The 23,069-nt window shown below is 40.9% G+C and overlaps 1 protein-coding gene across 11 annotated transcripts in view; it reads right to left on the bottom strand.

Annotated features, from left to right (window-relative positions):
- The window catches only part of atp2b2 (ATPase plasma membrane Ca2+ transporting 2), a 298,344-nt gene that overhangs the window by 164,204 nt on the left and 111,071 nt on the right, over window positions 1-23,069 (bottom strand). For 10 of the 11 annotated variants that reach the window (XM_067430950.1, XM_067430947.1, XM_067430944.1 and 7 more), the window contains exon 1: window positions 15,856-15,981. The exons of the other annotated variant lie outside the window; for it this stretch is intronic. The gene's annotated coding sequence lies outside the window, so the exon portion shown is untranslated. Of the gene's footprint in view, window positions 1-15,855; window positions 15,982-23,069 lie in introns of those variants that run through there. 11 annotated transcript variants of the gene reach the window in all.

Raw genomic sequence — 23,069 nt, forward strand, 5'->3', positions numbered from 1 at the left:
CCTGTGCAAACTACATTTCCTAAACGGATGAAATAAAACTGAACTGAACTGATCAAATGACACCACAAATGCGTTTGCATTCACCGTATAAAAAAATAATAAGTCATTACACTGTAAAAAAAAATATTTAGAAAAAAAGTTACCTGGTTGCCTTAAATTTTTGAGTTCATTGAAATTAAAATTTTGAGTTAATACAATGATAATTTTTTGAGATTCAAAAACCTTTATTAAAAAATTATTAAAAGATTTTGTAAGCATATTGGGGAATTGTGTGGGGGGGTTTTTTCTGATGACGCAGCCAAATAGTGCTATTTTCATGATTTATCCAAAAATGTTATGTGGTTCAGATACAAAAATATTTTGAGTTTCTATTTATTAAACAAATTTCCTTCATTGTATCAACTCAGATTTTTAATTTCAATAAACTCAAAATTTTAAGGCAACCAGGTTACTTACTTTTTTAAGGTAAACCAACAAAAAACAACAATATTTTTTTTACAGTGTAGAGAATAATGTCTAGAGATGTTCTTCTGTTCCAGCATTTCCGATCCATAAAGAAGTGATTTACTGACGGCATGAAGTCCAGACCTGAACCCACTGAACAGCGAATCAGACGCCATCATGAACAATGCAAACATCTTGACAAATGACTAGTAAAGTTGAGGAAATAGTGCCTCAGCAAGTGAGTGGGTGAGTTACACAACCATTACTACTCACGGGAACACAACTGCCTCATCACAGAAATGACAATCCGTTTGTCTCTGAGAATCTTGGGAATTTCAAAAGGTGAAGTTTGTGAATTTGAGAGTCAACAAATTTTCTTCTTTTTTTTAACAAGATTTACATAATTTGCAAAACTATATCTCAATTTACATGGAAAAGATAACATTTTTTTAATATAATATATTATATGAATTAATAATGAACAATACTTGGAAAATTTGGGGTCGGTAAGATTTTTGAATGTTTCTGAAAGTCTCTTCTGCTCAAAAGACTGCATTTTAGGGATGCATGATATAATAATAATAATAATAATCATAATAATAATCATAATAATAATAATAGATTGTATTTATAACGCCTCTTATAAGTCTCCTCTATATCGGTATCGGCCGATACATGTTCATTAACGTTATCGGTACGGTAAGAACATTTGGCAGATATATTAAAGCCGATAATAATGATGCATTATTTCCTTCTGCTGAGACACTTCAGATGCGCACTGTTCGCCATGATGGTTATGAACCGCTTGAAATATGATTGAAATCACCTTCAAAAAAAGGAAAATACTGAACTATAGCACAAGTCTGTCATATCGGCTATCTAAAATTATAATGAGAACATCCTAACCGTGTGTGTGGGACAAAGATTGAATAATGAAACTATTATTTTTGTGTAAACAGGCTCTCAAAAATAATATTCATTTTTTTATTTAGATTTACTGGCCAATATATCAGTTATCAAATATAAAAGAATTATCGGTTACCGGTAGCGGACAAAATGTTCATATCGGTGCAATGCTACTGCATTTTTTAAAATCTAAAACACAGTAAAAACAGTTATATTGTCAAATAAAATGTAATTTTATTAATTTTATTAACTGTAATGTAATTTATTCCTAAAATATAAACTTTTGTAGCATTATAAATGCTGCCATTTTCATGCCTTGTTGAATGAATGCATAACAAAAAAAACATCTTACTACCGCATATTTTGAACAGTTCTAATAAACAATAAAACAGCTGTTATTTATTTCAGTTAAAGGTGTCATGAACTGGCTTTTTTTCTTTTTTATCCTGTTGTCTGAGGTCAACTAATGACGTTCGTGTCATTTTACATTTTACATTCAAACACATCATAACTAATCACTAATAGGCTATTTTCTCCACTGGTTTTGAGGCTCTCTCCTGAACGCTGGGTCCTGATGGGCTTGTCACTGGAGACTTAGAAGTAAACGCCCACGGCTAGGATTGGATAAGATCTGCATATTTAATGAGCTTCAGCTCCGCTGTCAGTTCACATGAGGGAGAGATTATTAGAGCGGCAACTGCCATGATTCTCTCGACCACAGGGCTTGTGAAAGTCTTCTTCAAACAAACACAATGATTTATTTCTCATCCACCCTCGATTGATTGGAATATTATTTCTATATTACATGGCCCGCACGATCGGTCGATATAAGCGCAAACACAGTGATCGACCAATCAGCTCCATGAGTCGGTGGGCGGGGCTACTGAATTAGACGCGCTGCAGTGGTGTTTCGTAGCGCGATGACGTAAAGATGAAGCTCACGATCGGTTTCGGGCCTGGTGTCTATAAAAGCTTTTCTTTGACTAAAAAGGAAGTTTTCAGCTCTGAAACTTGCAGGATAATCTTATATTACCATGACCTTTTATATATCAAAAGCACCCCTTTAATGTTCATTTCTATACGAAAATAAAGAAACTAAGAATCAAAAAAGAGGCTGTATGTAGCATTCAGAAACCCTTGTTATTAGCGTTGTTAAGTGAACTGCAGCAGTGTTGATATCTGAACGTGATTGATTGCCCCCGATACACTCATGGTGAAGTTCTTTTCGTTCTTTTCTCAGAAGCAAAATAAATTTGGAAATACCAGCTTCTAAAAAAAAAAAAATATTAAGATGAATATGTAAATATGTGCCTCACACTTTCCTCTCAATAACATCATAACAACAGCGGTGAGAAAACAGCAGTTCAGAAAGCATCTGATCGCAGTGATGGGAATATATTTGCACCGGCTCTGCAATTCACTGGCATTTCATGCCGACAGATGAAATCATTAAAATTACACTGCTATGATTGATTATAAAGTATATCAGAGACTATATCGATATAGTCTCATTATCCTGAACATTGTATAAGCATTCGTTTAGCTGAACAGAAGAGGCTCCGGCAGCGTAAACGTCACATCCATTTGATATGAGTCCTTCTCATAGAAATCAGTCTACAGGGTTTACAACTTAGGAAGTCAGGGAATGTCTCATTTTTACGTTTTGATACAAGCTGTTCACACATTGGTTATAATAAAGTGTACATGAAAAATCTTACGTTTAATCCCTTTAACTCTTTCACTGGCATTGGAGTAATTTTCTGTGTTGTCACTGTTATATGGTAGGGGGCGCTATTACACATCTTCTGACAGAGTACAGAATCACCTGATCCAAACACAGGTGAAGAAGACGCAGAAACAACCGATAAAAGCATTGCTGACACATGCTGTAGTCTTTGAACTTGTTCAAAATGTTGCTTCTTTATGAAACGTACCCACATTCGAGTGTTTATAAAAAACAACGCCTGAAATTGCAAAAAGAATAAATACAATTTATGTTGTTTAAAAGCAGAGGCTCCGTTCTTTCTTTTCTATAGTGCATGTTCAGACATTCATTCAACAAAATATTTTGGGGGACATTACATTTTTGAGAAAATTATCAAAAATACTGGCATCTCGCTGGCGAAGAAAGAGTTAATAGTCCTAAAAATAGGCTTCAATTTATTTAGTGTCAATGTCTTTTGATTTTGGGGTGAACTATGAGCTGGGATGCTCTTATATAGATGACTTTGGTAAATACAGTAGCTAAAAATGCTGGTCTTTTGTGACAATCTTTTTAATTCTTATTTTAAAGGGGTGTTTGCATGCGATTTGACTTTTTTAACTTTAGTTAGTGTGTAATGTTGCTGCTTGAGCATAAACAGTATCTGCAAAGTTACAGAGCTGAAAGTTCACTGCAAACGGAGATATTGTCTTTTAAAGTTACGGCAGTTTATTGCCTACAAAAATGGCCGGTTTGGACTACAACGAGCTTCTTCCTGGGTTGGTGACATCATAAACCCTCACTAGTCTCTGCAGATGTGACTTCTGCCCGTAATGGGAAGGGGCGTGGCCTTAACCTGTGCTTGGCACTTCAGCCAATCAAAATACAGGAAACTACATTTGGCCATCTGACCAATCTAAGACCATTGTGTTTTTCAGAGGGAGGGGCTTCATAGAAGCAGGAAGCAAACGAGCCGTTCAAAGGACAGACAGCGGTGTGGAATAAAGGGAGAAAATAAGAAAAATACTGCGTTTAAAAAAAAAAAGAAGTATTAAGACATGTTATACTGCGGCCCATAAACACAACCAAGCCTAGAAAAAACACACAGAACCACTGCTTTAAAAAAGCATAGAGAAGAAATGAATGCAAATGCAGAAAGACAGCGTCCTCCTCCTCCTCCTCCTCCTCCTCCTCCTCCTCCTCCTCCTCCTCCTCCTCATCGTGAGGCGAGCAGCGGCGCGCTGCCCTTTAATGTGATGGCTGGGATCCGCTTCAGAGAGAGCAGATGACATGTCACTTCCTGGCCACACACACACACACTTCTCTTTAGGGGACCTCCGCCGGCTGCGCAGTCAAAGCCCTCTCAGATGTGCTGACGCTGCATATTGATCGACCGCAGAGGATGTCACCTTTGCTTTGCAGATACGGGCCACATGGGAGGGCGCTCACGGTGTCGGGCGGGGGCTGAAGTGCCTCTTGGATTTGCCATGAAAATCAATTCAATTCGACATGCAAACTGCATCTAAGGCACGACTCAAATGGACTGATTTTCATCACTAAAGTCAATGGGAAGAGCACATGATTTATTTGCCTCCTGCTTCCATAAATTGTGACTCATTTGACTCGGTCGACATGAACTGCATTGTGGGATGAAGTATTCTGTGCAGTGAATGACAGTAAACTGATACTGGCAATGCAGTGCCAGTGAAATCAGTCAGATGTAGAGTCTCTTTGGTAAATGAGGTGGTGTTTTAGTAAGTGGGCGGGGCTTGTCTCTAATCATCTGTCAGTCATTCTTCTCCCTAAAAGATTAAATGTGTCATTTCTATGTATTGTTGAGAAAGCATGACAGGGCGTCTGTCCAGCCGGACGTATTGATCCAGAGTCTGACTATGCAAACATGACCTAGAGCTGCTCTCAGTCTCATCTGTGCTTATGTCAAAGCACACACACACACACACACACACACACACACACACACACACACACACACACACACACACACACACACACACAGACATCAGCCATAACACATTAAATATTAAAGAGGGTGTCCGAGCAATATCTGGTCCTGCTGACTTTATTTAACTCCATGAATCTCCACATGTAGAAGCTGCACCACTAGAGATTTGATTACCACATTTACTCAGCCCAGCATAGCTCAAATATTTTACCTTTAGCATAAACAGCGTATTTCATTTATGTACACTTTGTGTGAACAGAATTTATGCACTTATCTACCACTATTTACATTCAACCTTTTTTGCCTTAACAAACACTATTGCCTTAAGTTTTGTGACTCCTACCTCTACATGCACATTAGCTGCCATCCTCAAGGTTTAGGAGTGTGTTTATGGGGATTTTTGCCCATTCTTCTAGAAGCTCATTTGTGAGGTCAGGCACTGATGTTGGGCGAGAAGGCCTGGCTCTCAGTCTCCGCTCGAATTCATCCCAAAGCGGTTCTATCGGGTTGAGCTCAGGACTCTGTGCAGGCCAGTCAAGTTCCTCCACACCAAACTCCTCATCCATGTCTTTATGGACCGATGCTTTGTGCACTGGAGCGCAGTCATGCTGGGACAGGAAGGGGCCGTCCACAAACTGATCCCACAAAGTTGAGAGCATGAAATTGTTCAAAATGTCTTGGTATGCTGAAGCATTAAGAGTTCCTTTCGCTGGAACTGAGGGGCCAAGCCCATCCCCTAAAAAACAACCCCACTCTATAATCCCTCCTCCACCAAACTTTACACTTGGCACAATGCATGGAGATCTGGAGCTGTTGACTCTGCAGAAAGTTGGTGACTTCTGCGCACTGTGACCCTCAGCATGCGCTGACCCCGCTCTGTGATTTTACATGGCCTATCACTTCATGGCTGAGTTGCTGTTGTTCCCAATGGCTTCCACTTTGTTATAATCCCACTAACAGTTTAAGCGCGGAATATTTAGTAGTGAGGAAATGTCAGGAATGGACTTATTGCACAGGTGTCAGCCTATCACGGCCCCACGCTTGAGTTCACTGAGCTCCTGAGAGCGACCCATTCTTTCACTAATGTGTGTAGAAGCGTCTGCAGGCCGAGAGCTTGATTTATAAACCTGTGGCCATGAAGAGACTGAACACCTGAACTCAGTGATTTAGAGGGGCGGCCCAATACTTCTGGCAATATAGTGTATATTAACATGATGTTGCAGAGAGTCATGATTAGATGAGAAGCCATTTGCTTGTGGTAAAAGTAAATTAAATGCCAGTGATCATACTGTAAATCACTATCAATAAAAGCATCTGCCAAATGCATAAATATAAATCATTATGTGCACAGTTCTTGCAATGCAAAGTTTTCAATGTAGCTTGGTTCATTTAATTTCTGCTCACTGCCGTGTGGCTCCACAATAAGGACAGCTGTTCAGACGCCATTAAGAAAGTATTATACAACAGCTGCGTGAATCATATTTCATTCTGAGTCATGTGTTATAAAAGATAAATGATTTATGGCAGTTTAAAGCAGATTAGTCCATTTCCAGAGCATTAACTCAGATTATTTACAGACTAACATTAAACTTACTGTACTGTACGAAGAAAATAAACCCTAAAATAAAAAATAAAACCGACACAGAATACAGGTAAACAGGTAAAAAACCCATACAGAGAATTCCTCCATATTAACATTGCTTTGGCCACTTTTTCAACAGATGTATCTTAGTGTGATTCTCCTCCTGCTCCACTTTAAAGGAGTTATGAATTGAGTCAATTTCCCCCTTATCTTTGACATGTAAGAGGTTATTGTACTATTAAAACATCCTGTAATTTTCAGAACTCAATACTTTGTTGTCTTTTCTTGAAAGCAAGCTGCCAAAAAAACTCATTTTGGATTTTGTCTCAGTATGACATCAAATCCCGCCTCTGCAGAAGACCGACGCCCACTTCTACATCACTGCCTCTTTAGCCCCGCCCACTGACTCAAGCACAGGAATACGACAGAGACGACCTCTAAGGATTACAGGACGTTTTGAAGTGGAAAGTTCACAGTCTTTGCATTGACATCCATACAATTTTAGCATTAAATGAATTCATTTTTAATTGTTCCAGATCATGTCAGTAGGACACTGTTCCATTCTTCGTGACGACTACATTGGATCCAACTGTTTTTACCATGTGTCACTATTGCTCTGTCTGATACAGATTGTCTGATATCTAATTACTTTTTGCCATAACCAAGACTTATAAAGTATATGTAATCCGCATAAATGTTTCACACTTGGAAGATGTTTCAACAACGTAAACATCTTTCGGTAGCGTCTTTGCTTCAACACTAATATAGAAAATATATCAAAGAAAAGCTACTTTTTCTTTTTTCCTTCCCTTTTCTGGTTGTTGCTACTCTGAGCAGTATACAAATCTTGGTATTTAGGGCACTTTTTGCGTTTCTTTGCCTCTTCTTAACAGATCGCATCCTGTAATCCTGAGTTGTAAGTCGCTTTGGATAAAATGCAAAAATGCATAAATGTAAATGTAAAAGCTTAACTCCAAGTCTTCCAGTGTCGCGGCCAAAGCCGATTTGAAAGGCCGCTGTTCACCAGCTTCTTTGTTTTTAAGTAGCACACAGAATGGTTACAACTCTGCCATCATTATGTTAAGCCCCGCCCACTGACTCTATACACGATGTGATTGGCCTGACTAGAGTTTGGGTTTTCCAGCTCGCAAGCCAACGGAGAGTTGCTAGACGCCCTGATTGCAAATTACATTTGCTGCTGCTAAGGTGCGTCTAGATTTCTAGGCTAGAATATTATAATTTTATGCAAAATACACTACAAATACATTTATATTTGTGTATTTAATATAAATAATCTGCAATTGTACTTTTAGTATACTAAACTGATATACTTACACTCTAAAAATGCTGGGTTAAAAACAAACACACAAAACACAAGTGTGCCAAACACACTCCTTCAGGATTACAAGTTTTTTTTCCGAGTATGTGCCTGTATGACATCATAAAGGGCAGAACTCCTTGTATGGGCACTTCTCCCGGATGAGCAAACGCACACACACATACACACACACACATGCACCCACACAAACACTAGAAGTCCGGCTAGAAGCGAGAGCAAGACCACGTCCATCAATAAGCTTCGTTCAGGTTACAGGAGCCGTCGGCGCCGGTGCCATTGTGTTTTTAGACACGAGATCAACAATATCACTAAAGAAGTGTGTGTGTGTGTGTGTGTGTGTGTGTGTGTGTGTGTGTGTGTGTGTGTGTGTGTGTGTGTGTGTGTGTGTGTGTGTGTGTGTGTGTGTGTGTGTGTGTGTGTGTGTGTGTGCTCGTGACACTTTAGATCTGCCCACTGCACGCCTCCACGAGCTCGGCTGTTTTTGGAAAGAATCGGTACAGCGTATCTGTCTTTTATAAATATGATCAAATGTGCAATATTGAAGTATTCCAAATAATGTTTAATTATCAGTAAAACTCAAGCGATATGTCAGTAAACATATTAAATGATTTGTAGTATACTTAGTATGAAATACTAACATATTTTAAATACATTTTGGTATACTTTTTTTCCACTAGGGCAGTCATGAGTGGTTTGCTAAAATGAATGGTCTGTACAAACTGAATGAGACTTTCCCAACGAGAGAGAGAGAGAGAGAGAGAGAGAGAGAGAGAGAGAGAGAGAGAGAGAGAGAGAGAGAGAGAGAGAGAGAGAGAGAGAGAGAGAGAGAGAGAGAGAGAGAGAGAGAGAGAGAGAGAGAGGACAGTAAAAGAGAGCTTGTTTTTTATTGCCTCAGGGTTGTTTGGCTGGAAAGCTGCGGGAACAACTCAATGTGACAAAAACAACAATGTTAAGTTTTGTCATGTTACCCCATTAGAAAAAGTGTCCAGTTACTGTAAACACTAAAACAGCTGAACTACTCTCAAACCACCAAACATGACCAGAGTCTCTACTAAACGCCTCATGGAGTGGGGTTGTGGTTATGTATTTGGTGTGGGCAGACCTATAGCATTAACTATATACTGTTATGATACTGTACTTTCAGCATTGCTGACTAAAATGCAACAGTAATTAGTTTACGCGTGATGATAACAGACGTTTAATTTGTGCAGTTGTGTGTTCACCTGCTCTAAATCTGCTGCTTGAGTGTTAATTAGAGACGCAGGAAAACAAACCCTTTCAATAGCATTAGACAAAATGCTTGTGTCCCAAAAACCGACCTGAACCCTTGGGTCCCAAGTCCTCGTTTTGGTGGCAGGGTATTGGCTTGGTAAAAGGGGCGCTCATGAGCACCAGCACCTGAGAGCATCCAGACATCTACATGACTTTAATGTGACTGTAACTAGAGCTGAACGCAGATGTTCTGACTTATAAACTGAATCAGCAGGAAACAGAGAAAACTTGAACGAAAAGTTTGCAGGTGAATGTGAGGTTGATGATAAGTGAAGAATAGCATAACTCAACACCACAATGCTAGGATGTTACTGTACTCTTAAATATAAACTTTCAATGGTGTTTTCGTAACAATGCAGACCTTCAGAGACCTAAAAGAACCATTTTTTATCTTAATGTGATGTGTATCTTAAGTGCCCATATCATTCCCTTTGATGTAGTGTGTAATAGAGCTGTTTGTGAACGTTTCACAGATCAAAGTGCAGCTACATTTAGTTTTGTCTCTCAAAATAAAAAAGCGATTCTGAACTGAAACAAGTCACCAGTCTTGTAACTAATTTGCATAATGCCCACCTCTGGTTGTGATTGGCTTAACAGTGTCTCTTTGCCCCGCCCTCACACACTGTAGCTGTATCTGAGACTGAAAGAGTTTGGTTCGTGTTGTTCATGTGGAGAAGACGCAAAGCACATCCACTTTGATGAGATCGATGCGGTCAAACCAAGCCATCACTACTGTTCGTATCACTGAGTGTCAAGAGCTGAGATTCAGATATGATAATGAGCGTTTGCTTTCTGACCAATCAGAGCAGACCAGCTCTCAGAGAGGCGGGGCTTAGAGAGACTGAAGCGCTTCAGACACGGAGAAAAAAGCGGATGCGTCAGGGGATATAATGAGACAGTTAAAGTGGTTTTGACCTCGGATGCTCTCAGAGTGTTTGTCATGTTTATGGATGTGACAATGTTGGTATGTTTGGTCTTGGTGAAATAGATCTGCTACACTGCTGCTGCAAGTACAGGACTTGCTACTGCCAATACACAAACAACACACTGTGAGCGAGTAAGACATATAATACTGCTGCTGCACAATATAGCATACATGAATGACCCGGAGCAGATCTATACAGGTGCCGGGCTTCTGAAAACTGCTACAGCAAACACTGACCAAGTATTTGAAGGATGAGCAGCGTGTTCATTGACTACTGAGACAGCAGGAACCAATCAGCTGTGCCCTATAGAGAATGATGACATTGCAAGCAGATTGAGTTAAGGAGTCTTCATGGAAACATCAATGTTAATAAAGAACTGTTGTATGCAGTTGTGTGTGTTGTTCTGAGGGGTTTTAAGTTAGGCTGGTTTTTAAGTGGTTTCTTACAGTCCGGTGTGAACGTCTCTCTGAGGTGTTCTGGTTTCCAGATTACTTGCTGTGTGACAACACACACTTAAGTTTAACACAAATGAGCACTAGAGAATGTTCTCACAACTTCAGAACGTTCTGGCAAGTAGTGTTGTCAAAAATATTGATATTTCAATATGTATCGAGACTGAAATATCTGAAACGATACCAATATTCCTTTCTACAGTATTGATACACCTACTGCGCTCTCCTCTCCGACTGACAGCGCACCACCTCCTCTCACTCACTCCGGTTAAATAGTGTTGGTGTGACGGGTCTAAGGCCCGTCCACACAAAGCCAGAGCTTTCCCAATTTTTTTTTTTTTCCCCTCTTTTCAAGAAATATCAGCGTCCACACGAGAGCAATGAAACCGACTCAAAACGATGTAGTTTGCATGCCAGGCCAGTGTGTGGCGCTGTAATTCTGCCACAGAAATACACTAAAAACGGAGAAGAAGAGTTGTGGCTAGAAGGGGTATAGCAGTGGTCGGAGGTGAGACAAAATCTCACGATAAACTAACAATAAATACATTTGCTACTTAACAGATGTGTTTTATTAATGCCTACACCTACCCCAGCCCTAAACATACCCTTACAGGTATGCAGACACGGTCATTAAATGACGCGATATTGATGTGCGCATGCCCAGTGCCCGTAGTTGTATCCCTTAACTCTTTTACCGTGCTGGACATAGTGTGATGACATCACCGTTTGAGAAAATATACAGATTCGCTGTAAACACGAAGACGGAAGATGATCGTTTTCAGATTTACCCACTTTGGGACCCGGTTTCAAAAAAATATCGGATTCATGCTTCCAAAACGGCGGATCCGTGTGGTCGAAACGCTGATACGGTACAGAATATATACGTCACTCACTGCTCTTGACTGATTAATTTGTTTAACTTTAATGGATTCATCTGTATTTTATTTTTTACAATGAAGATTATCCAATGTTATTTTAAATTTAATTACTTCAGTTTCTTACCTGAATACTGTTGTCAACCTGAAAACAAAAAGCAGTCTGCTTTTTGTTTTCACAATATATATATACTAGGGGTGTAACGGTTCACAAAATTCACGGTTCGGTTCGATACGATACACTGGTGTCACGGTTCGGTTCGGTACGGTTCGGTATGTTTTAAATACAGCAAAAAGAAAATATTGGCAGATAAATTACCTTTTTTATTATTATTTTTTTTTAAAACTATTATTTTTTTATTAAAACTAGTTACAGGAATAAGACATTAGCTCTTTACATTAGCGTGTGCGGTGCGTGTGTGCGTTGCAGGAGCCCCTGCTTTCACATATACTGCGTTTGCAGTCCGCAACTGATCCGCTGTTGCATACCACAAACACAGCATTGATTCATTATTTTTTATTTAAAATCCAAAAGTTTTTACTGAACATGCCTCGTCAGAATTCCAATTCTCTTTGTTTACTCTTTAATTGAAGTCAGGTTACGTAGCCTACTACATTTAAACAACATTTTATTAAATTCATTTATTCATATTTATATACTTTAGATTTAGCTCACACAAGTGGCAAAACATTTAAACATAGTTTATAGCCTTAAATCACAAACATTTTAAATTAGAAACTTACAATAGGCTATTCAAAAACAGCCGACTCTCGTCTTTTCTTTCTTTTTTACACCCTTTTAAAAGAAATCCTGCAGGTCATAAAGAGCTTTGCTTTTCACCGCCAAGAAAGTACGAGTGCTCTCCATTATGGCACTTTTTTTTTTTACCTCAATGCCAGGTAAGGTGTCGTTTTGTTGCTTTACTTGAGAAAAAAAAGCCATGTGTTGACTTTGAAACAAGAGTATATTTTAAATGATATGCATCTGTGGTGAAATTACTAGATTTTCGCGTCAGTACATATTTATTTTAATGCGAACGATCTTCTGTCGCTTTAGTGCAGCAGCGCAGCGCAGCAAAAAATAGACTCGGTACGAAAACGATCCGTGCACTGCAGACGCAACGCTCCTGGAACGGACTGACGGACCGCATCCGCGTGCAGTGTGAAAGCTGTCATCCGTTAACATGGGTACGGAAAAAAATACACACCGCACACGCACTGCAGACGGAGTATGTGTGAAACGGGCGTTAGGTCTCATATCCGCGGCTATAAATGGACCACTCGCCGCGGTGATGTCTTTTGCCATTTGAATAAGTTGGTAATGTCTGTCTAAATGCTGCGGTGATAGTTTGTGGGATAGTTTGTGGCTGTTTCTCCTTTTTATCGTCTTGTTGTCGGCGTAAATGAGTTGATTGACATGACATGAATTATTCCCGCTGCTGTACCATCAGCAAATGCGACATACCGTTGTTTTTTAATCCATCACTCTTGCCAACACCATCATAGCTTACAGAGAATCCAGTTCACCCAAACACCAGACCTGTTGGTTATTGGAGGATCTTCTATTTGTGGTTTGTTAAACACAATTGCCATTTTGCCACGAGCATTCAGCGCGTAGCCTACTATAAGCGAGCACCTGACTGAGAAGCCTAAAACATATTTGGTGTTTATTTTTTTTTTCACTTTGGCGGTGTCAGGGGCATTGCCTGTTATATCGTTTTGGTTATTGGGCTACCTTGTTGAACGCATATTATTATATTTCACACACTTTTTTTATTTTCCACATCTAATTAATTAGTCCAAGAACCGTTCGGTACATAATGCGTACCGCGTACCGAACCGAAAGCCTCGTACCGAACGGTTCAATACGAATACGCGTATCGTTACACCCCTAATATATACACAATATATATATACACTATATATATATACACTATATATATATATATATATAAAAAATATGTATTTCATAGTATATGCAGCATTTTTTTTAACATGGTATTAAAAATGGTCCAAAAAAAATTTTGGTATCACATCAAAGTTAGAAATTCCAGTATCGTGACATTACAAAAACATTACTGGCGAGGTTCTCTCAAAGTTATGAACAAACATTCTTATCTTTAACTCTATCCCCGCCATTGACGGAAATGTCTGGCTTTCCGTGTTTTCACTGTTATACAAAAGGAGGCGCTATTACACATCTTCTGAAAGAGTACAGAAAGATCCTGGTCAAAACACAGGCGAAGAAGAAGCAAAAACAACCAATATCATAATCAAATACATATGTGAAATAACGTAATCAGCATTAAACAGCATTTAAATCAAAACGGCATAATGTTCCTGAATGAAATGCCGACCCAGGACGAGCTCTAGGACTGTGAAGCTTTGATGGACTCGATCGATCTGAGTTTGATCATCGCTCTGAATACAATCTTTGACAAAAGTGTGATTTTCTCAGCATTTTGCTCAAAATGTTGCTTACGCACATTCAAGTGTTGATAAAAAAGAATACAACAAAATGAAAATATTGTGAAGTATAGCATCTGTACTGTCGCCTTTGGCTTGGCTTGCTCAGTTGGGGACACTATGATCCAAAATATTCAACTAAATATACAAATAAAATTAATTTATTAGGTCTTATTTAGTTCTATAAACTATAATACTGATCTGCCAACATTGTCACTTAAAATAAGCTGATAACTGTTCTCCAGAACGACTGTAAAGCCAAATCTTATTTTGTTGCAATGACACTGAAGCTGCTTTGACATAATCGTCATTGTAAAAGCGCGATATAAATAAAGTTGATTGATTGATTGATTGATTGATTGATTGATTGATTGATTGATCAAAAATGCTGGCGGGAAAAGGGTTAAATAATGTATTTAACTAATGCAAGCAAATGGAACCTAACTGTAAAGTGTCCGTTTTTATTTAATTTTTTTTTTAAATAACATTACAACAATAACTTATGGGCCTGTAGTGAAGCACGTCTTAATGACTAGCAGGTTTATTAGCACTGAACAGCAGTAGTTCACAACCCCCCGCCCCTCCACCCAAAACCCTGCAGTCCCGGAGCTAATAATTAATACTGTACTCTATGCACACACACAAAGACAAGCTGTGAATAAAAGAGAAAAAGATCCCTCCAGGACAACGCAAAGCATTTGACCTCATGCGTGGCGCGCTCACTCCGCGACAGACGATCCGACACCGCAGGGCTGCACTTGTGTCTGTCATAACCCAGCTGTGGGCTCGTGAACATTCAGGCACATGTGCGCGGGGATGACGCATCAGAATGCAACATGCACTAACTCGATCCCCTACAGATACAATCATACACTCCCACACACGCGGCGTAATGAGCGAGCCTTTCTCCGCCGGCATGATGAAGGACGATCCACAGTCAACTTCTGCAGTAATTACAGCAGACACACAGTTACAGCGGAGGCACGTGACACCTCAAACGCTGAGCATGTCTGTAACCTGATGTACAAAAATCAGGTTGGCTGATTTGATTTCAAATATATAATACATTTTTTAAATGTGTTATTTTAATAACAAGTAGGCTATACTCTGTCATAGTACTGCACTGCAAAAAATGCTTTTCTTACTCAGTATTTTTGTCTTATTTCTAGTCCAAACATCTAAACATTCTTAAAACAAGAAGTATTTACTAGACAAGCAAAAGTAATTGTCTTTTTTGGCAAAAAAATAACTAAACATTAAGAGTTTTTGCCTAAAATAAGATAAATAATATGCCAGTGGAGTCAGAAAAATAATCTTAAAACGTAAATGTTTCTTAATGTAAGAAAATGTAGATATTTAGACTAGTAACAAGACAAAAATACTAAGTAAGAAAAGCATTTTTTGCTGTGTGACATATAAATGAGGATCTGCTGTCAATGTCACTAGAGATCCCCCTCGTGTTCTTACCTAACGCATCCAAAAACACTCTTTTGTCGCAGTGAAGCTACTACTCTGGAGGTCACCGCCACAAGACGATCTTAGAAAGCTACATCCACGCAACCAACTTTACACCGGCTGACTCATTCCGGTCGGACTCAACAGCCTGACACCGCGTCGGAAACCGTCCTCGGCAGCTAAATCTGTCTGCGAGGGCACCCATGCAAGAGAGCTTTGACATAATCCCATTCAACTGTAACTGGAGCTTCCAATGGAGAAAAAACAGCCGTGCCACCGGTCAGGAGCTCTGTGGGCTCGTTTAAGACGCCGCGTGAAACCTAATGCGTCCCCACCTGCCAGCCTTCCAACCTTCTGCCTGTGAAGGACACATGCGCTCCATGTCCCTGCACACCACACCGAAGATTGCCAACGCAGACGTGCATTAACTATAAAATGAAGCGGCTCTAGTAGCATAGCTGAGTTTTACTTACTGAACCAGATGATCATGTCAAATCCACAGTGCCACGAGTCACAGAGAAGAGTAATCACCCTTCAGCATCTGTACTGAGAGACGCGCACACAGCCTCAACCATACTACACAACACACTGACACGGAGAGAGAGAGAGAGAGAGAGAGAGAGAGAGAGAGAGAGAGAGAGAGAGAGAGAGGAGGGAGGGAGAGGGAGGGAGGGAGGGGTGGACCCTGCAGAACACACAGAAAGAGAGGGGGGCATAAAGAGATGGAAATGAGAAACACTAAGATAGATAGATAGATAGATAGATAGATAGATAGATAGATAGATAGATAGATAGATAGATAGATAGATAGATAGATGGATGGATGGATGGATGGATGGATGGATGGATGGATGGATGGATGGATGGATGGATGGATGGATGGACCGACAGACAGACAGACGGATGGACGGACTGACAGACAGACAGACAGATGGACAGACCGACAGACAGACAGATGGACGGACCGACAGACAGACGGATAGACGGACCGACAGACGGATGGACGGACTGACAGACAGACGGATGGATGGACCGACAGACAGACAGACAGACGGATGGACAGACCGACAGACAGACGGATGGACAGACCGACAGACAGACAGACAGACGGATGGACGGACCGACAGACAGACGGATGGACGGATGGACGGACCGACAGACAGACAGACAGACAGACAGACAGACAGACAGACAGACAGACAGACGGACGGACGGACCGACAGATGGATGGACGGACCGACAGACAGACAGACAGACGGATGGACGGACCGACAGACGGATAGACGGACCGACAGACAGACAGATGGACGGACCGACAAACAGATGGACGGACGGACAGACAGACAGACAGACAGACAGACAGACAGACGGATGGACGGACCGACAGACGGATGGACGGACCGACAGACAGACAGACAGACAGACAGACGGATGGACGGACCAACAGACAGACGGATGGACGGACTGACAGACAGACAGACGGATGGACCGCCAGACAGTCAGACGGATGGACGGGCCGCCAGACAGACAGACGGATGGACGGACCGACAGACATACAGACAGAAGGATGGACGGACCGACAGACAGACCGACAGACAGACAGACAGACAGACAGACAGACAGACAGACAGACAGACAGACGGATGGACAGACCGACAGACAGACAGACGGATGGACGGATAGATAGATAGATAGATAGATAGATAGATAGATAGATAGATAGATAGATAGATAGATAGATAGATAGATAGATAGATAGATAGATAGATAGATAGATAGATAGATAGATAGATAGATAGATAGATAGATAGATAGATAGATAGATAGATAGATAGATAGATAGATAGATAGCCACTTACAGGTGTTTACGTCACATCTGTCGAATTGACCACCGAATCACCAGCTGGTCAGAGCCGTGACGATGCAGAATATGTGCTGGGTGTCGAAGGACTGTTCATTTGATGGGTAAATTCTATTTACAAAGAATGCTGTGAAAAGGGAAGAACATCCAGTATGCAGCAGTCCTGTGGGCGAAAATGCCTTGTTGATGCTCGAGGTCAGAGGAGAATGGGCCGACTGATTCAAGCTGATAGAAGAGCAACTTTGACTGAAATAACCACTCGTTACAACCAAGGTATGCAGCAAAGCATTTGTGAAGCCACAACACACACAACCTTGAGGCGGATGGGCTACAACAGCAGAAGACCCCACCGGGTACCACTCATCTCCACTACAAATAGGAAAAAGAGGCGACAATTTGCACAAGCTCACCAAAATTGGAGAGTTGATGACTGGAAAAATGTGGCCTGGTCTGATGAGTCTCGATTTCTGTTGAGACATTCAGATGGTAGAGTCAGAATTTGGCGTAAACAGAATGAGAACATGGATCCATCATGCCTTGTTACCACTGTGCAGGCTGGTGGTGGTGGTGTAATGGTGTGGGGGATGTTTTCTTGGCACACTTTAGGCCCCTTAGTGCCAATTGGGCATTGTTTGAAGAAGCAAGATCATTTAATAATTGCATTACCGTGTACCGTGAACCTTTGATAAGCAGTGCACATACGTCGCTCTGTTTTATGTCGGATGGGATCGCCAAAATATCTCCAAACCACTGAAGTTGATGAACTTTCTTGACAGCAATATCTGTGTCCTCCGAGCTGGTCTTGAGCGCTGAATTGGAATGAGTTTTCTTCACTATTGCTCATTTTTCTCGCTCCACTTCACTCCGATCCTCCAAACCTGTCAGCTACTGATTGTAAATAACACCGCATCCGGCACACAGAAGCCCGGTCTGCAAAATGCACTCGCAGCATTACGCATAGCGCCTAAGTATTGTATTGAGAATTTATCGAACTGTTGTTATCGTATCATCGAGGAACATTATTTAGCGATAATTATCATTATCGTTTTATCGCCCAGGCCTAGTTTATCTTGAAACATTCAGAGAGCCTTCTGTCTGAGCATCAGAACACACTGATCATGTCCTCATGACCCTTGCCACAAACAGGATGAGTGTGAGCTCTGCTGCAGGACAGATGGAGTGTGTGCCTGTGAATTGGGACGCCCCCGCAAATCAATGCTGCAGTGCAGCAAAGCTCACCGATACAGAGGACAGACTCAAACCTGTGTGTGTGGCGTGAGCACCACGGCTCAGTGTGTCTGTGCATGTGTTAAAAGCAATGTCAACAGCTGCGCCAAACACTGACCTCTGAGCTACGCATCCACATTCCAAACAGTTAAGAGCACGAAAGCCCTCACACAATACTCAGATCTCAAAAACTACCAATGTCTTTATTTAGAGGCCATAACAATTCTTAAAAATAAGTTAGGCAGGTTTAGAGGGAAACAAAAAGGTAACGTTCTAAGAATGTTTTGCTAACATTTTCATTAAGTTATGAAAGCATTATTTTGGAATGTTCTCTGAAACTTCAAAACGTCCAGGTTTATAAAACATTAAGGAAACATTCCATTTTACCAAACATTATGGGAACGTTACTTTTGAATGTTCTCTGAAAGTAAGTTGCAACATTTAAAAATATTGAGACAAACAATCATCTAAAACATTTCAGAAAAAGACCACCAACTTTTTAAGATCAATGAAATTGGACCCACTCACATTTACCGTCTTTAATTGAGCGCTTACACTATATTGCCGAAAGTATTGGGCCGCCCCTCCAAATCACTGAGTACAGGTGTTCAGTCCCTTCATGGCCACAGGTGTATAAATCAAGCTGTAGGCCTGCAGACGCTTCTACACACATTAGTGAAAGAATGGGTCGCTCTCAGGAGCTCAGTGAACTCAAGCGTGGGGCCGTGATAGGCTGCCACCTGTGCAATAAGTCCATTCCTGACATTTCCTCACTACTAAATATTCCACGCTCAACTGTTAGTGGGATTAGAACAAAGTGGAAGCCATTGGGAACAACAGCAACTCAGCCACGAAGTGATAGGCCACGTAAAATCCCAGAGCGGGGTCAGCGCATGCTGAGGGTCACAATACGCAGAGGTCACCAACTTTCTACAGAGTCAAAGCTCCAGACCTCCAAACTTCTGTGGCCTTCAGATGAGCTCAAGAACAGCGTAGAGAGCTTCATGGAATGGGTTTCCATGGCCGAGCAGCTCATCTAAGCCTTACATCACCAAGAGCAATGCAAAGCGTGGGATGCAGTGGAGTAAAGCAGCCGCCACTGGACTCTAGAGCAGTGAGACGTGTTCTCTGAGCGACCAATCACGCTTCAGTCTGACGATCACATGGATGAGTCTGGGTTTGGCGTTGCCAAGACACCAGACAGTGCACTATATAGGGGATAGGGAACGACCAGACAGTGCACTATATAGGGGACAGAGAAAGACCAGACAGTGCTTTATATAGGGGACAGAGAACGATCAGACAGTGCACTATATAGGGGATAGGGAACGATCAGACAGTTCTCTTTATAGGGGATAGGGAACGATCAGACAGTGCTCTATATAGGGGATAGGGAACGATCAGACAGTGCTCTATATAGGGGATAGGGAACGATCAGACAGTGCTCTATATAGGGGATAGGGAACGATCAGACAGTTTTCTTTATAGGGGATAGGGAACGATCAGACAGTGCTCTATATAGGGGACAGAGAACGACCAGACAGTGCACTATATAGGGGATAGGGAAGGACCAGACAGTCCACTATATAGGGGATAGGGAAGGACCAGACAGTGCACTATATAGGGGATAGGGAACAATCCGACAGTGCACTATATAGGGGATAGGGAACGATCAGACAGTGCACTATATAGGGGATAGGGAACGATCAGACAGTGCACTATATAGGGAAAAGGGAACGATCAGACAGTGCACTATATAGGGAAAAGGGAACGATCAGACAGTACACTATATAGGGGATAGGGAACGATTAGACAGTGCACTATATAGGGGATAGGGAACGATTAGACAGTGCACTACATAGGGGATAGGGAACAATCAGAAAGTGCTCTATATAGGGGATAGGGAACGATCAGACAGTGCTCTATATAGGGGATAGGGAACGGTCAGACAGTGCTCTATATAGGGGATAGGGAACGATCAGACAGTGCACTATATAGGGGATAGGGAACGATCAGACAGTTCTCTATATAGGGGATAGGGAACGACCAGACAGTGCTCTATATAGGGGATAGGGAACGATCAGACAGTTCTCTATATAGGGGATAGGGAACGATCAGACAGTGCTCTATATAGGGGATAGGGAACGATCAGACAGTGCACTATATAGGGGATAGGGAACGATCAGACAGTGCTATATATAGGGGATAGGGAACGATCAGACAGGGCACTATATAGGGGATAGGGAACGATCAGACAGTGCACTATATAGGGGATAGGGAACGATCAGACAGTTCTCTATATAGGGGATAGGGAACGATTAGACAGGGCACTATATAGGGGATAGGGAACGATCAGACAGTACTCTATATAGGGGATAGGGAACGATCAGACAGTTCTCTATATAGGGGATAGGGAACGATCAGACAGTGCACTATATAGGGGATAGGGAACGATCAGACAGTTCTCTATATAGGGGATAGGGAACGATCAGACAGTGCTCTATATAGGGGATAGGGAACGATCAGACAGTGCACTATATAGGGGATAGGGAACGATCAGACAGGGCACTATATAGGGGATAGGGAACGATCAGACAGTGCTCTATATAGGGGATAGGGAACGATCAGACAGTGCACTATATAGGGGATAGGGAACGATCAGACAGTCCACTATATAGGGGATAGGGAACGATCAGACAGTTCTCTATATAGGGGATAGGGAACGATCAGACAGTGCTCTATATAGGGGATAGGGAACGATCAGACAGTCCACTATATAGGGGATAGGGAACGATCAGACAGTTCTCTATATAGGGGATAGGGAATGATCAGACAGTGCTCTATATAGGGGATAGAGAACGATCAGACAGTTCTCTATATAGGGGATAGGGAACGATCAGACAGTGCTCTATATAGGGGATAGGGAACGATCAGACAGTGCTCTATATAGGGGATAAGGAACGATCAGACAGTGCTCTATATAGGGGATAGAGAACGATCAGACAGTGCACTATATAGGGAATAGGGAATGATCAGACAGTGCACTATATAGGGGATAGGGAACGATCAGACAGTAGGAGAAATGGTTAGAGATTAGGAGGAAACTGTGGCTTTACCGAGATTAGTTGCTCTGGCCAAGCTATGACAATCGTTAACTAAACGCAACTGGCTATTTTAAAAAGAGGGAGGGGCTGTTCGATATGACCCACTCTCACACACACACACACTCGCACACACACACACACACACACAGACACACACACACACACACACACACACACGTATGCCATAAGTACAGTGACATCATAGAGCCCACGGGTACGTTAATTCACCCGCCCTGTCCTCTCCGTCCCACAGTCTGTGAATCCACATTATCTCCGGTTTGACCTCCTCACCCGCCGGCAGACGCAGCCACGCTAGCAGAGGTCAGTCAGGTAATTATCTTATATTAATGGACTGTTATTATCATTAAATCATTTAGCTCTGTGACAGAACAATAGGAAAATAATTATAAACCCACTAATCCAAATTATTTTTTCCATGGCCTCTGGCTTCAACAATGGCACATATTCCTCCTGTCACAGGCTATTATTAGAGAGCGCGGTGTATTTTATTCATCGTGAGCCTGATTTCAGCTGCACCTCGACGCATTTCAGCTGAATCATACAGCGCTGGGCTAAATTAGGAAGCTCGGCTTCACATCTTCCTGTTCAACACACCCACATGTGAAGGCATCAGAGACGTGTGCTGTGTGGAGAACGCAAGGAACGCTCAAACCAAGACAAGACAGATGTGCACAAGAATGATCCCTGTTGATGCTCATCGGATGCATCTGTGCATATGAGAACAACTCTCTCAAAGATACAACACTTTACAGCACACACTGACCTTCTGTGACTTTACCAATAGTGGGTATACCTCCATGGGGTTAGTTTTCACAACGGAATCCACTATTAAACTACATTAATAATTAATAATAAAAAAATAATATGTGCTTTTTTAGCTAACGTTACATACCTAAACAATTCAAAGAAAAGAAATAAATTACACTTTACTATATATACACAGATAAAACAGCTGTATATTTCACTGTTTTTACTTCTTTTTTATGCAGCCTTGGTGAGCAGAAGATACTTATTTAAAAAAAAAAAAATCCAAACTTTATATATATATATATATATATATATATATATATATATATATATATATATATATATATATATATATATATATATATATATATATATATATATATATATTGGTCGTCAAATATTTTTAAATAATTAATATTGCATTAAGTAATAATAAAACATTTTAAAAAAGTGTTCTCTTGCTTCAACAAGACATTTCAGAAAAATACATAAATAAAAAAGTAAATTAAAAAGTAAATCGTTTCTCCAGAGAACACTTTTCATCTTTTAAGTTGAAATTATTATATATGGCTCATGACTGATATAGTGCAATAAAAAAAGCTCAAATGAAAACCAGTCAGATGCCTTGTCTACAGCCTACATTGAAGCGGCTTTCATAGGGATGGTAATACATTTTTTTATTTATTTTACATTAGAAATGGCTCACATTTGACTTCAATGTTATTCA

Source organism: Pseudorasbora parva, chromosome 22, assembly GCF_024679245.1.
Source record: "Pseudorasbora parva isolate DD20220531a chromosome 22, ASM2467924v1, whole genome shotgun sequence".
Lineage (NCBI taxonomy): Eukaryota > Metazoa > Chordata > Actinopteri > Cypriniformes > Gobionidae > Pseudorasbora > Pseudorasbora parva.